Source organism: Geotrypetes seraphini, chromosome 9 (assembly GCF_902459505.1).
Source record: "Geotrypetes seraphini chromosome 9, aGeoSer1.1, whole genome shotgun sequence".
NCBI classification, from domain to species: domain Eukaryota; kingdom Metazoa; phylum Chordata; class Amphibia; order Gymnophiona; family Dermophiidae; genus Geotrypetes; species Geotrypetes seraphini.
The window spans coordinates 76,535,283-76,549,732 of NC_047092.1; the positions used below are offsets into that span (position 1 = coordinate 76,535,283).

The 14,450-nt window shown below is 43.7% G+C and overlaps 1 protein-coding gene across 3 annotated transcripts in view; it reads right to left on the reverse strand.

Moving 5' to 3' along the window:
* The window catches only part of HMGA2 (high mobility group AT-hook 2), a 370,719-nt gene that overhangs the window by 116,436 nt on the left and 239,833 nt on the right, over positions 1–14,450 (reverse strand). Inside the window, exon 4 of one of the 3 annotated variants that reach the window (XR_004540723.1) lies at positions 9,009–9,141. The exons of the other annotated variants lie outside the window; for them this stretch is intronic. The gene's annotated coding sequence lies outside the window, so the exon portion shown is untranslated. The remainder of the gene's footprint in view (positions 1–9,008; positions 9,142–14,450) is intronic. 3 annotated transcript variants of the gene reach the window in all.

A 14,450-nucleotide genomic window follows, 5' to 3' on the forward strand; every position in this document is an offset into this window, starting at 1 on the left:
GCTCTGCATTCATGTGAATCTTGCAAACTGCAATTCAATGAAATCCTCTGAAGGAGCTTCCAGCTCACCAAATTTTCCATGAATTAGGCCCTGACACTTCAATGAAGGGAAAACAATGTCTGAAACAATGCCAACTCTGGCCCCGTGCCTAGTATGCATCCTAGTGATTGTACCAGCTGCCCTTCTAAATACAACTCTCTACTTTTCAGACCACCAAACAGGCCCTGGAACATTCTCAGTAGGGAGAGCGGGAGTTACAGCTGTTGGTATGTTTTTTCAGTCACTGGCGCCCAATGGCTCCAGACTTCATTCTGAAATTTTTTTTCATGTTTTGTTTTGCTTTGCTTTTGTATTTATGAATGGCTTCAGCAAATCATTCCAAGAAAAGCACACTGCTACATTCATTCATAAAATGCGCGCACGCACACACACATTTGTTTCTTAGTAAGGCAAACATTATAAGAATTTTACTGTCAGGAAACATTTGTTTTCAGCAAATATCACTAGACTGCAGTACTAGCTGCAAACGCAGGGTTCTCACTACTAAATGCATGGATGAAGGATCTGACCAGTGGAATTCTTTACTAGTCCACTTAAGAGAAGAGAAAAATATTGATAAATTTAAAATGAACTTAAAAACCTTTGTTTACGGATGCATACAATGTGTGACCTTCCATTTGATCAATTCAATGACTTCTCACAACTTAAAGATAATTAAGAACATAGCTTCCCTTCCCTCTTGTACTACTACCCTTTCTCCTCTTTTCTATAAATGATCGTAGTTCCACCCTCCATTCCTTATGTTCCAATTTGTCTAATAATTACCCTACGTTACTAGTATGTTATTAATTTTGAGTGGTACTTTTATTAGTTTGAAACTTTATATTTAATGTCATGTACACCGCTTCGACAATATTAAGGTGGTATATCAAATTTTTAATAAACTTGAGAAACTCGAGAAATAACCCTACAAGAGGGTGCTGAAAAGTTCTCAGCCCAACCAACTTTCTAAATCCTGAGTCACTGTAGTGTTATTTTGCCACGTGCCAATTTGCAGAATTGTAATGCTATGTTTTGACATGGTTTCAGATCATTGATTGAACCATGTCAACGAAAAGTGTGGAATTTTCAAGTGTGGAACTCCGAGCCATCATGAAGTTCTAATTCCTGCAGAAGAAAACTCCAAAGAAAAACCATGAATATATGATGCACAAACTGAAGGGCAAATTCTATAAGAAGCGCCCAAAAGTTAGGCGCCTATATAGGCACTGTTCAGCGTGATTCAAACACAATTGGACGCTGTTTAGTGAATCGCGCTGAGCAGCACCTATTATGGAGGCGCCCAATAAATAGGCCAGCTCTAGGCACAACTAAAAGTTAGACGCCCATGCGAGCGCTTAAGTACGCTTAAGAGCAGTGATTTTGTAAGAAGGCGCCTAACACGTAGCCATGCCCACGCCTAACATGCATAGCGCCTATTTTTTTGAAGGCCGCCTAAATTTTTAGAAGCGCCTTGTTACAGAATCGCTCTTTCTTGATAGGCGTCTAAGTTTCAATTAGTGCTGATTAAAAAGCTTAATTGAGCTTGAAATTTAATTTAGATAGGCGCCTATCTAGTTGGGCGCCTCCGAAATAGGTGCCTAACTTTAGGCACTGGTTACAGAATTTGGGCCTGAGTGACAAATGCCCATCTTACCCCATAATGAAGAAATGGTATGCAAACTTTCGGTATGGAGATTGAGACCAAATATGCAGCAAGGTCTGGGAGGCCTCAAACGGTGTCAGCTCCTGAAATTATTGACCATGTCCATCACTTGATTTTGGCAGATCGACGAATATCAGCTAAAACAATTGATAAAACACTACAGATATCCAGGGAACTTGTTGGGTATATAATTCATGAGCAGCTGGGTATGCAGAAGCCATTAGCCAGTGGATGCCCTAATGTTTTGAATGCTGACGAGAAATGACATGAGTGGATATTTCCAAGTAGATTTTGCAGCATTTTCAGTGAGCTGGTGCCAACCTTTTGGAATGACTAGCTACTGTTGATGAAACATGGTTACACCACTATTATCCTATGACAAAACAACATCGGCACTCAGGTTCTCCAAGGCCAAGGAAATTCAAGACCCAAAAGTCAGCAGGGAAAGTCATGGCAACAGTGTTTTAGGATCAGGAAGGTGTTGTAATGACTGAGGGAAGCTATGGAAAGATGTTCACTTCTTCCAAGCCAATGCACCTGCTTACAAGGCTGGCAAAATGATAGATATTTTGATGCAGTTGGAGTTTCATTGCATAGATCATCCACCCTACTCACCAGATCTTACTCTGACTATTTTCTGTTTCCAAATCTTAAAAAAAGTTTGAAAGAGCGAGTGATTCGGAAGTGAATGCAGCAGAACAATATTAAAATTAGTCCAATAGAAAGATCACTGTATATCAATATGGTTACAATACTACTTTATCCTAAAGAAAAAGGTCTTTTTTTTTTTACTTTTACCATCTCTGATTTCTACTTTCCTTATCTTCTTTTCTCTCTCTTCCTTTCATCCAGCGTCTGCCCTCTTTTTCTGCCCCTTCCATAAACTGTATACCCTCCCCCCTTTTTTTACATTATTTATTCCAGTTTCACCCCTCTCCATTTTTTTCTCTACTTTCTCTTCCCTTCTCCCCAGCTACCATGCTCTGGCATGTTTCTCTTCTCCTTCCCCACCCCCCACCCCCATGGTATGGCATCTCTTCCATTTCTTCCTCCCTTCTTTCTTCCCCCTCCCCCAAATGATTTGGCATCTCTCTCCAAATTCTTCCAAGTTTATTTAAAATTTGATAACCTGCTTATCAGGTTTCTAAGCGGAGTACATTACTAAAAAAAAAAAAAAAAAGTGGGATACATAGACAAACGCATGGACGTACAGGAAACAAAAGGAAAAAGGGGAAGAACTACATCACAAGATAGGATAGGGAGACAATTAGGGTTAAAACACGAGGAGGGGGCACATCTGTAATAAAGGTTTAAAGAGCAAAAATTATTTATAGAGTGAATGTGTCTTTGAATAAAAATGTTTTTAATTTTGATTTAAATCGGTCTAATATTGATTCCTTGCGTAACTGGGCGGGCACAGAATTCCAAAGCATGGGGGCAGTTACTGAAAAAAATAACTGAACGTGTCGTACTAATGTGTCTCATTGAGGGAATGGATAGTAGATGCTGGTTGTTTGAAAGATGGGTTCTTGCTAGAGAGTACAGAATTAGGAGTCTGTCAATTAATTCAGGGGAATGTCTCCTTTCTTTTCCTCTCACCAGATTTGTTATCTTTGTCTCCTTTCCTTCCATCTCTCCTACCTCATCCCACACTCTGGCATCTCTGTTTCCTTCCCTTCCATCTCTTCCAGCCCCATGCTCTGGCATCTGTCTGCTCTCCATCCTTCCTCCATGGTCCAGCATCTCTGTCCTCACTCTTCTCTTCCCTGCCCCTACATGAAAGTCTAGCATCTCTGTCGCCTTCCCTTCCATCTCTCTCTCGCCCCCCTGTGGTTTGAAATTTCTCTCTGCTTCCCTTCCCTCCCTCACCCTGTGGTCTGGCAACTCTCCCTCCCCTCTCCCTTTCTTTCCCTGGACTTTTTTTCCTTCCTTCCTTCCTCCCAATTTGGCTTCCTCCTCTACCCCTCCCTCCCTCCCTCCCCCCCCCCAATTGGGTGCAACATTGCTCCCAAGGTCCCCCCATGGGAGGAATACCTCTCCTTTTCTCCTCCAGGGCAGGCTGCTCCTTATAATCTTTGGCCCAATGGCAGAATCGGTCAGCTGCACATGCTGCCTTTGGCAGCCCTGGAAGATTTCCCTCAGCGTCAGCTTCCTGTCCCTGCAAAGGCTAAGCTTCTGGGCCACCAAAGACAGCATGTGCAACTGACTGACATTGCTGGTGGCCTGAAGATTGCAGGCATGCCTTCAGTGGACTAGAGAACCATAGATAGCTGGACAAAATGAAGAATTTTCAAAAGCTACCCAGATGTCTGACAGAGCCAAGAAAAGGACATGCCCAGGAAAACTCAGACATCTGGTAACTTCAGGTGTAACTGTGTACTGCTATGAATAGTCAGCCGCATTAAAAAGAATATTGTAGGACCATGAATGACATGTTCTCATAAGGATGAAATTTTTACCATAGTTTTATGGACCATCCTAAGACACAGACATTTATGCCAATGAAAACAAGGCCTAAATGTCTGCTCCTAAATTGTACGCAGATTGAGGATATTTTATAACAGCATTCCTAACTTTTAGGAACACCCACAACCTGCCCTTGCTCCTTCCCTGGCCACGCTCCTTTTGAGATCCGTGCACTAGAATTTACATGCACCATTTTATAGAATATGCTTAGAAAGTTGTAGGTGTAAATTCTAATTAGTGCCAAGAATTGCTTGTTAATTGGCAACTGGTGCTGATTGTTTTGTTACATATGCAAATCTGCAATGCACATAGATTTGCGTGCACAACTTTGGTTACAGAATATTGAATCTGGGGATAAATGTATACTTTCAAGGATTAGAAATGCCTACAACATGCCTCCTTGAAATCTCAATAGCTGCTATATATCATTGCAATAACATAGCAATATAGAGATATACTGTTACAGTAAAGAGTCCGATGAGGATTGCAGTCCAATCATATTAGATTATGTGACTGGCAGTCTGATGACCCTTAAAAACAGTATATCTCTATATTGCTATATTGTTTCAATGATATATATAGCAGCTATTGAGTATTTGGATATTTCGTAGTCATATTTCTGTAAGTCCTTGAAATCTCAACATGCTATACAATATATTAATAAATCATTTGAACATGTAAAAAGTGTTATTTAGATGTGTGTGTGTTAATTTGTACATCTAAATAACACTTTTTACATGTGCAAATGATGCATAACTTCTAAGATTGCTTAATCTTCCTTCATAGTTAACCTCAACTTCAGGATAAAGTTTGCAGTAGTATTTTCCCAGTTTTGGGGTTGCTTCCAGGATTTAGTTCCTGCTCTCTCCACCTTTGGTTTAGGCAATCCCGGTTATGCAACCTCTAGTTGACACTCATTTTTATTTTATTTTTTTTCTTGGGCTTATGCAGTCCCAGATTGTACCCTGTCTTAATCAGCTGCATTTGGTTTCAGCCAGTTCAGTAGTTAGAAGCCCTGTAGTGCTAGAGTTTTCCACAGACGTTTTCAAAACACCTGGAGTAGATTTACAGAAAAGATACCACACCGGCACAACAGACTTTTTCCCGCTTACCTACCCCAAGGGCCTAATGACCAGCCCTTCTATTCAGGGGTATACAATCCTTCAAAAACAAGTTCTAGAAATTTTTAACAAAACAAAATGTCCATTTGCTATACACTTACTGCCACAGTAAAACTTTATGAGGATATGTTTATATCCTTTAAAGTTATTAAACTATACCCAGTAAAAGCTGGAAGGCAGCGTAACATTTAGGAGTGTACTAAATCAAAACAAGTTGTTTTCTGTTTTACTTCATTGTCTTTACTAGAAAGCCCTAGATGCCATACAGAACTTAAAACTGGTTTTATCATTTATGTTTTATTATTGTTTCTTTCTTAAACTAGCAGCAGAAATGAAGATGAAATTTCAATGTGGCACACAATACAGGGGATACATTTAAAAGACTTTAGTGGGGACTTAGCTCAATATTAACCATCTTTATAGTTTGCAAACCTAGCAAAGAATGGGGATCTAAATTTAGCTTACATCTTCCTCAATAGTTCAGGTTAAAGTTAAATTATATTCAGGTAGATAAATTCTCTTGACCCCAGAGGGTACAGGTTCTAAAAGACTTTTTACCAAACAGTAGTAAAAAAAAATAGATTTAGTGTGCCCTTATGAGGGTTTTTCTAGCATGCTAAAGCCATTTTTGCCACTTGAGTAAAATATCTGAATTTTCTCTTTTTATTATTATTATTATTATTAATGGCCATGTACTAATTTTGCCATTAGCACATAAGCCCTTATGGATTCTTGAACTGGCGCCGATTTTCTAGACACAGGTTAAAAACGCAATCCAAATGGTGTTTTTGACAGAGATTTGGGGCACATACTGGCACCTTGAAAAATGGCACAGGAATCATGCCTACGTAGGTGCTTTAGGCCGCTGAATGCCAAAGGGTGTTAGAGGGCCTAAAGCGCCTATGTAGACGTGATTCACACGAAGATAGGTGCCGGAAATGTAGGTCTGGAAAATCCCCGGCCTATATTTTCAGTGCCTATCTTTTGCGTTGGCACAATTCCAAAACCGGCACCGATGTGTGACTGACACATAATCAGTGGCTGCCGATATCGGCACCAGTTCGAGAATCCAGGCCTTACTACCACCCATTATGTAGGCGGCAAAGGCTCATTCACTAAGCACATGCTAATCAGTTAGTGTTTGACAATATAGCTATGTTAAATGATTAACACAGAACACACTCACTCTGCCCCAGCCACAAAAAGTAAATTTTATATTTTAGTGTGGATAGCATGTGCATATCCTAAAATTATCACAGGATGCCTCAGCACACCCCATGGTATGCCTTTTTTTTTTTTTTTTTTTGCTGCAGCAAACATGCATTAGTACTTACTGTAGCTTTATAAAAGGGCCCCTTAATTTATATCTGAGGCAACGGAGAGAGATTTGTCCAAAATCATAGGCAGCAACAATGGGATTTTAACCTAGCTGTTCTGGTTCTTAGTAAACTGCTCTAACCATCCTGGTGGAGAATGTGAGAGTGACCAGAAGAGTGAGCAACTGGGAGAGTCCTCGTGGAGAGAAACTGAGCGACTGGAAGGAGTCCTTAGAGAGTCCTCAGGGCATGTGACCGGGAAAAGACAACTCAGAGACTGGGAGAGTCCTCAGGGCATATGTCTGGGAAAAGACGACAGAGACTGGGAGAGTCCTCAGGGCATATGTCCAGGAAAAGACGACTGAGAGAGTCTTCAGGGCATTTGTCTGGGAAAAGATGACTGAGAGACTGGGAGAGTCCTCAGGGCATAAGTCCGGGAAAAGATGACTGAGAGAGTCTTCAGGGCATTTGTCTGGGAAAAGATGACTGAGAGACTGGGAGAGTCCTCAGGGCATATGTCTGGGAAAAGATGACTGAGAGAGTCTTCAGGGCATTTTTCTGGGAAAAGATGACTGAGAGACTGGGAGAGTCTTCAGGGCATATGTCCGGGAAAAGACAACTGAGAGACTGGGAGAGTCTTCAGGGCATATGTCCGGGAAAAGACGACTGAGAGACTGGGAGAGTCCTCAGGGCATATGTCCAGGAAAAGATGACTGAGAGACTGGGAGAGTCGTCAGGGCATATATCCGGGAAAAGATGACTGTGTTACTTGGAGAGTCTTCAGGGCATGTATCCGGGAACAAAAAGATGACTGAGTGACTGAGAGTGGGTCTGGAAGGAGGAGTAGCCGGAAGGCCCAGTAAAGCTTGGAGTATAGGGATGGGGGGGGGGAGATCAAGCTTGATTACTGGTGGCGGGAAAAGTGAAGAGCATCCAGGACCCATGGGGACCCAAAAGGTAGGACCACAATATCCACTATCTCCTAAGACAGGGGTAGGGACCTCTGGTCCTCGAGAGCCGTATTCCAGTTGGGTTTTCAGGATTTCCCCAATGAATATGCATGAGATCTATTTGCATGCACTGCTTTCAATGCATATTCATTGGGGAAATCCTGAAAACCCGACTGGAATACAGCTCTCGAGGACCGGAGTTCCCTATCCCTGTCCTAAGAGATCCCACGTGCCTATCCCACGCTTTTTTGATTTCAGACACAGTCTTTGTCTCAGATCCTTGAATGTGTGAGTCTATTTAATCTGCAAACCCAGTTAATCATCACTGCTGTTTCGCCCTCAACCCTTCACTTCCCACCTCCCCTCATCATTTCCAGCCCTGTCACTGACCCTGCCTTTACCGCCTTAGCACATCTGGCTCTCTCTCAGAGGATCTCTCCATTACCAGCTCTGTCTCATCCTAACATTATCTCTCACTTTCTTTCACTCATATCCTGCCCCAGTGATGTAGCGAGGGTGAGAGGCACCAGGGGTGGTGGTACTCCTCCCCCACCTTCTTCTCCACCCCACCCCCTGCTGACATGCATGGGCCCCTTCCCTTCACCCATACATTTTTGATGTTCCTGGCATGAGCAGCAACCCCCAACCTGCTGCTGCTTGCACCAGCTTTAGCTCTTCCTCTGACATCACTTCCTAGGTATGGGTCCAGGAAGTGAATTCAGAGGAAGAGCTGACGCTGGTGCGAGCAGTAGGTTGAGGTTGCTGCTCATGCTGCGAATGTTAATGAGGTACAAGGGGCATATGCATGTAGTAATGGGGGGTGGGGGAGGGGAAAGGAGCAGAGGATGGAGAGGACGGGTGCCTGCACCCCCATCAAGATGGCGCCTGGGGCAGACTGCCCCCCTCCCCCCTTACCACACCACTGTTCTCCCCTTCAGTTCTCCCCTTCTGCCCCTCAGACACCCAGGCTCTCTCAAATCCTTCTTCCCGCTTTTTGTCATCTCCTTTATTTATAACACAGCTTCTAAACCGCAATATCCACAGTTCTAAGCGGTTTGCAAAAATTAAAAGATCAACATAAAATTACTTACTAATATAAAATTGTACACCGTCTGCAACACCATGTTTCCTTACCACATTCCCCCCTCCCCCCACCGGCTCTCTCTCAGCATTCTATTTCCAGAACTAGGGTTACCATATGGCTCCAGAAAAAGGAAGATGGACTGAGACATCCAGGCTCTACCTCCACTGAAAGCAAGGAAGTAAAACCCGGATGTCTCAATCCGGCCTCCTCTCTGGAGCTGTATGGTAACTCTCTACAGAGTCCTAGCCCAAATCCTCTGACACATGCTGCAAAACAAGACAGCATAGACCCTGGAGGAAAATGTTCCCAAAAGTTCCAAGTGTGCATTGCTGCCATCAAAGGCACAAAGGAGGAGGCAGTGTTCACCTGGAAGTTATCTTCTGCTTCATATCATTCCCTTCCTTCGCACAAGTCATTCACAGGAGTTACAGCTTTTGCCTGGGGATGTTTCTACTCCACCTCTTCCCCTCCTCCTAATCCTGCTGGCAGCAGACATTTTCTGGGGAGAGAGAAGAAAGACTGGAGCTAACACAGCAGAGCAATGAAGAGCCCCCTTTTTTCTGATTTAAGCCATCCCCTTCTGTCCTTTCTGCTCACACCCCAAACCAGCGTCTCACAAACTTTTTCAAGCCGGGGCATACTAAACCTAGTGTCCCCGGCTCGAGACATCCGGAAGTGCGCTGGCGTCGGTGTGCCATCAGCATAGGCGCAAAGGCCCTTCAAACAGGCCTTGCGCCGAGATGAGAGAAGGGCCGGCAGAGAGACGGAGAAGAGAGAAGAGCTGGAGAAAAAGGCCGGCAGAGAAAAGAGGTGCCAGCGTCAGGAGATTGCTTACAGGACGTGGCTCTCTTCGCGACAGGCACGTCCTGTAGACAGTCAGCTGGCATCGACATCTCTTCCCCAGTGTACCGCGGCACACCTGAAATCTCAGGAGGCACACTGGTGTGCCGCAGCACACAGTTTGCGATACACTGCCCCAAACTAAAGCATTCTGACTGTAAAACGCAACGAAAATGTGGCTGAAGCAATGCATGTAGGCGGCGCTCTTTGTTCTTCAGTCTCTGCTTCAGTCACAGCTCGCTCTCCTCTTCTCTCTGAATGACAGGGGTGGGGCAGATTAGACAGCAGAGTGGCTCTTTGCTCTGCCTGCTCCAGGCTGACTCCCTTCCTTCCTATTCCCTAATTGAAGGGCTTATTTCTAAACCCACTAAGTCCAGACTAGTTGCTTTGGACTTAGAGGGGTTTGGAAATAAGCCCTTCAATTGCTACTTAGGAAGCAAAGGCTGCAGGAGGAAACAGATGGTTCTTTTCTAGGCGACTGTCAGGTTGAGATGAAGCAAAAGATTCACGAGTCCTTGCCAAGTGGCGTAGTAAGGGTGAGCGGCACCCAGGGCGGTGACACCCCCTCCCCCGCCCTCTTCCCACACTCCCTGCTGTGCGCGTGCCCCCCTTCGCTTTTCCCGTTATCTTTTTAACTTCTCCAGCGTGAGCAGCATGCCCACGGTGGTGTCGGCTCGCCCTTTGATGTCACTTCCTAGGTGCGGGTCCCAAAAGTGACATCAAAAAGAGCGCCGATGCTGACACAGGCAGTGGAGGTACGGGGGGAGTAAGGGGTGCATGGCAAGGAGAGGAGCGGGGGAGGGGGGCAGAGAGAAGGGGGGTGCCGCATCCTTAGGAAGACGCACTTGGGGCAGACTACCCTTACTATGCCACTATCCATGCCTAGTCATGACAATGGTCATCACCATCAAGGCATAGCAAGAACCTTTCTAAGGAACATTGGTTGAAAAGCATTGTTTTATGGACTAAACTAGTCCTGGACTCACTATGGTCCCAGTGCCTATAAAATACACTATGGCCCAGATTCTATATATGAGTATGTTGCCCAAAAACCAGCACCGATGAATATAGCACTAAGCATAGTTCTATAAAAGTTAGGTGAACTCTATAGAATAGGACTTAGCACCACTTAAGTGGCCTTGGACATCACTAGGCATCCTAAATTTTAAGTGCATTGTATTTATGCCAGAGTTTTCTTGGCCTAAATGACTGCACCTAAGTTAGGTGCACAACCGCCATATTCTATAGTTGTGTGCATAATTAAAAAAAGAAAAATGCCCACGATCTGCCCCTATCTATGCCCACTTTTAGATAGGCACTTTGGACAAGATGCCTTACAGAATTGCTCTACCAAGTTGTGCGCTAATATTCAATTAACTTCAATTAATTTCAATTACGAGTTGTTAAATGCCAATTATTGGCGATGATTAAGTCTGTTAATCAGTTAAATTAGGTGTGCCATCAGCTAGGTGTGCCAATGTATACACCTAACTTTAGGAAGACTTTATAGAATTTAGGGATAAGTATCTCCCTGGCCCAATACACTCATCCACTCCTTGATGAAAGTCCTATCGCCAACTGCTGTGTTCACCCCTTCCTCTGATCTACTGGGAACATACTGTTACCTAACTAGTTGACACTAGCTTGTTCAGACTGCCTCATTATGATCGTTTCCAAAAACATGGCTTATTATTGTTGAATTTTGGATTGATGTAACTCCTGATGCTTGACAGAAATATCCTTCTGACTTTAACAATTATATCTGCTGTTGGTGCAGTTTTATCTAACTGTAAAAAAAATTAGCCCTACTCAATTGTAAAATATTAATTGTTCTCCTGTTTTCTACAAGACTCTGCATTGGTTCATAGACAAAACCGCCGAAGACAAAGGCGCGCGCCGACAACTGAGCACAAGACGGAAGCGCATGCCGAAGAAAAAGAGTGTTTTTAGGGGCTCCGATGGGGGGTTTTGTTGGGGAACCCCCCCCCCCCACTTTACTTAATACAGATCGCGGCGGCGTTGTGGGGGGTTTGGGGGGTTGTAATTGCCCTCATTATACTGGAAACTTAACCGTTTCCCTGTTTTTTAGGGAAAAAGTGAAGTTTTCAGTAAAATGTGGGAGGTTACAACCCCCCAAACTCCCACAACGCCCCCACAATGCGGCGCGATCTGTATAAAGTAAAGTGGGGGGTTCCCCCCACACTCCTCCCGTCGGAGCCCCGCGTTGCGCTCAGTTGTCTGCGCGCGCCTTTGTCCCAGCGCGCTTTTGACCTGATACCCTCTGCATTAGTCACGTATTATATGCAGCATCATGGCCATCATTCCAGTATCACATGCAAATGAGAGCCCAGACTTACAGATGATACTATTTTAAAGACTTTTCTCTCTCTTATGAAGAAACCACATGAAAATCAAACTTTAGAATCAAACAGGCTGAAGCATCTCCTCATATAAAACATACAAACAATAGCCACAATGCACTTTTGATTGTATTTAGACAATTCTTAGACACATCAGATCCCAATCCAGGAGCTACCTCCAATCTTTAGGCACCAGAACTTATACCAATTATCCACTCCCTTGTAAGGAAGAAAGCAAAGCAATCTACCTCTGTCCTTGTGGCTCTTGCTTTTTACTGCTGCTCAAAACTTTGTAGTTTAATCAAGTTCTTTTCATGTTGACTAACTACGGGTGCTTTTTGCCGTCATTCTCAAATCTCATTCACAGGATGGTAGCGGCTAATTTTTGCTTATTACCTATAAATTAGTGATAACATCAAAATATTTTGTAGTTTAAGCACAAGGTATAGTTATGTAACTATAAATCTTCATTTAAGCTTCCTGTCTACAGGGCATGAAATACCTTATGCCTTTATAAATTCCACAGTAGATATCGTTTTTATTGAATAGGCAGGTCCTAACAAAATTTGTACTGGTGCCATGCATGCTAACTGCTTTGATGTTTTCTGTTTTGAAAACATAAAGGCTTTATGAGGTTTAAAGATACACAGAGAAAGGTTTAGCTTAATACTAGAGAATTTACTAAGGTGCGCTAAATGCTAAGGCGCCCATAGAATACAATGGGTGCCTTAGCATTTAGCGCGTGCAAAATCGATTAGCGCGCCTTAGTAAAAGGACCCCTACATTATCTAATTAAAAGCTCAATGTGCTAAAAAGTGCTACAGTGCCACTGTATGATAGCGGACATCAGTATAGATCATTTACTACACATCCTAGTTTATGCAATGGGAACATAAGAATATAAGCAATGCCTCTGCTGGGTCAGACCTGAGGTCCATCGTGCCCAGCAGTCCGCTCATGCGGTGGCCCAACAGGTCCAGGACCTGTGCAGTAATCCTCTATCTATACCCCTCTATCCCCTTTTCCAGCAGGAAATTGTCCAATCCTTTCTTGAACCCCAGTACCGTACTCTGCCCTATTACGCTCTCTGGAAGCACATTCCAGGTGTTCACCACACGTTGGGTAAAGAAGAACTTCCTAGCATTCATTTTGAATCTGTCCCCTTTCAACTTTTCTGAATTCCCTCTTGTTCTTTTATTATTCGAAGGTTTGAAGAATCTGTCCCTCTCTACTCTCTCTATGCCCTTCATGATCTTGTAAGTCTCTAAATATCCCCTCTAAGTCTCCTCTTTGCCAGGGAAAAGAGACCCAGTTTCTCCAATCTCTCAGCGTATGAAAGGTTTTCCATCCCCTTTATCAGACGCGTCGCTCTCTTCTGAAACCACTCGAGTAACGCCATATCCTTCTCAAGGTACCGCGACCAATATTGGACGCAGTACTCCAGATGCGGACGCACCATCGCCCAATACAATGGCAGGATAAGTCCTTTCGTTCTGGTTGTAATACCCTTCTTGATTATGCCTAGCATTCTGTTTGCCTTCTTAGTAGCACTGTGCCGTCGATTTCATTGTCATGTCCACTATTACCCCCAAGTCCCTTTCTTGGGTACTCTCATTTAATAACATCCCTCCCATCGTATAGTTGTACCTTGGGTTTCTGTTTCCCACATGTAATACTTTACATTTCTCAATGTTGAACTTCATCTGCCATCTCATTGCCCATTCCCCTAGTTTGTTCAAGTCCCTTTGCAATTCTTCGCAGTCCTCTTTAGTCCGAGCTCCACTAAATAGCTTGGTGTCGTCCGCAAATTTTATTATCTCACACTTCATCCCTGTTTCTAGATCATTTATGAATATATTAAATAGCAGCGGCATGAGCACCGAGGCCTGCAGGACCCCACTCGTGACCCTCCTCCAGTCTGAGTAGTGGCCCTTCACTCCTACCCTTTGTTTCCTACCTGCCAACCAGTTTCTGATCCATCTATGTACGTCTCCTTCCACCCCATGGTTCTTCAGTTTCCGGAGTAGGCGTTCATGGGGCACCTTGTCAAAGGCTTTTTGGAAATCTAGATATATGATGTCTATGGGGTCTCCTTTGTCCATCCGTTTGTTAATTCCTTCGAAGAAGAGCAATAAGTTTGTTAGGCACGATCTCCCCATGCAGAAACCATGTTGGCTGGTTATCAGAAGTTCATTTCTTTAAAAATGTTCATTGATGTTTTCTTTTATCAATGCTTCCGTCATTTTCCCCGGAACCGAGGTCAGACTCACTGGTCTGTAGTTTCCCGGGTCACCTCTTGATCCCTTTTTAAAGATGGGCGTAACGTTGGCTATCTTCCAATCCTCCGGGATCACGCCTGTTTTCAGGGATAGATTGCAAATTTGCTGCAGTAGTTCCGCTATCTCCTCCTTTAATTCCTTCAGAACCCTTGGATGCATTCCATCCGGACCCGGGGATTTGTCAGTTTTTAATTTTTCTATCTATCTGTCTGTGTACATCTTCAAGGCTCACTTCCATGGATGTTAATTTTTCTGCTTGATTTCCATTGAAGAATTGCTCAGGTTCCGGTATGTTGGATGTGTCTTCGTTTGTAAATACAGACGAAAAG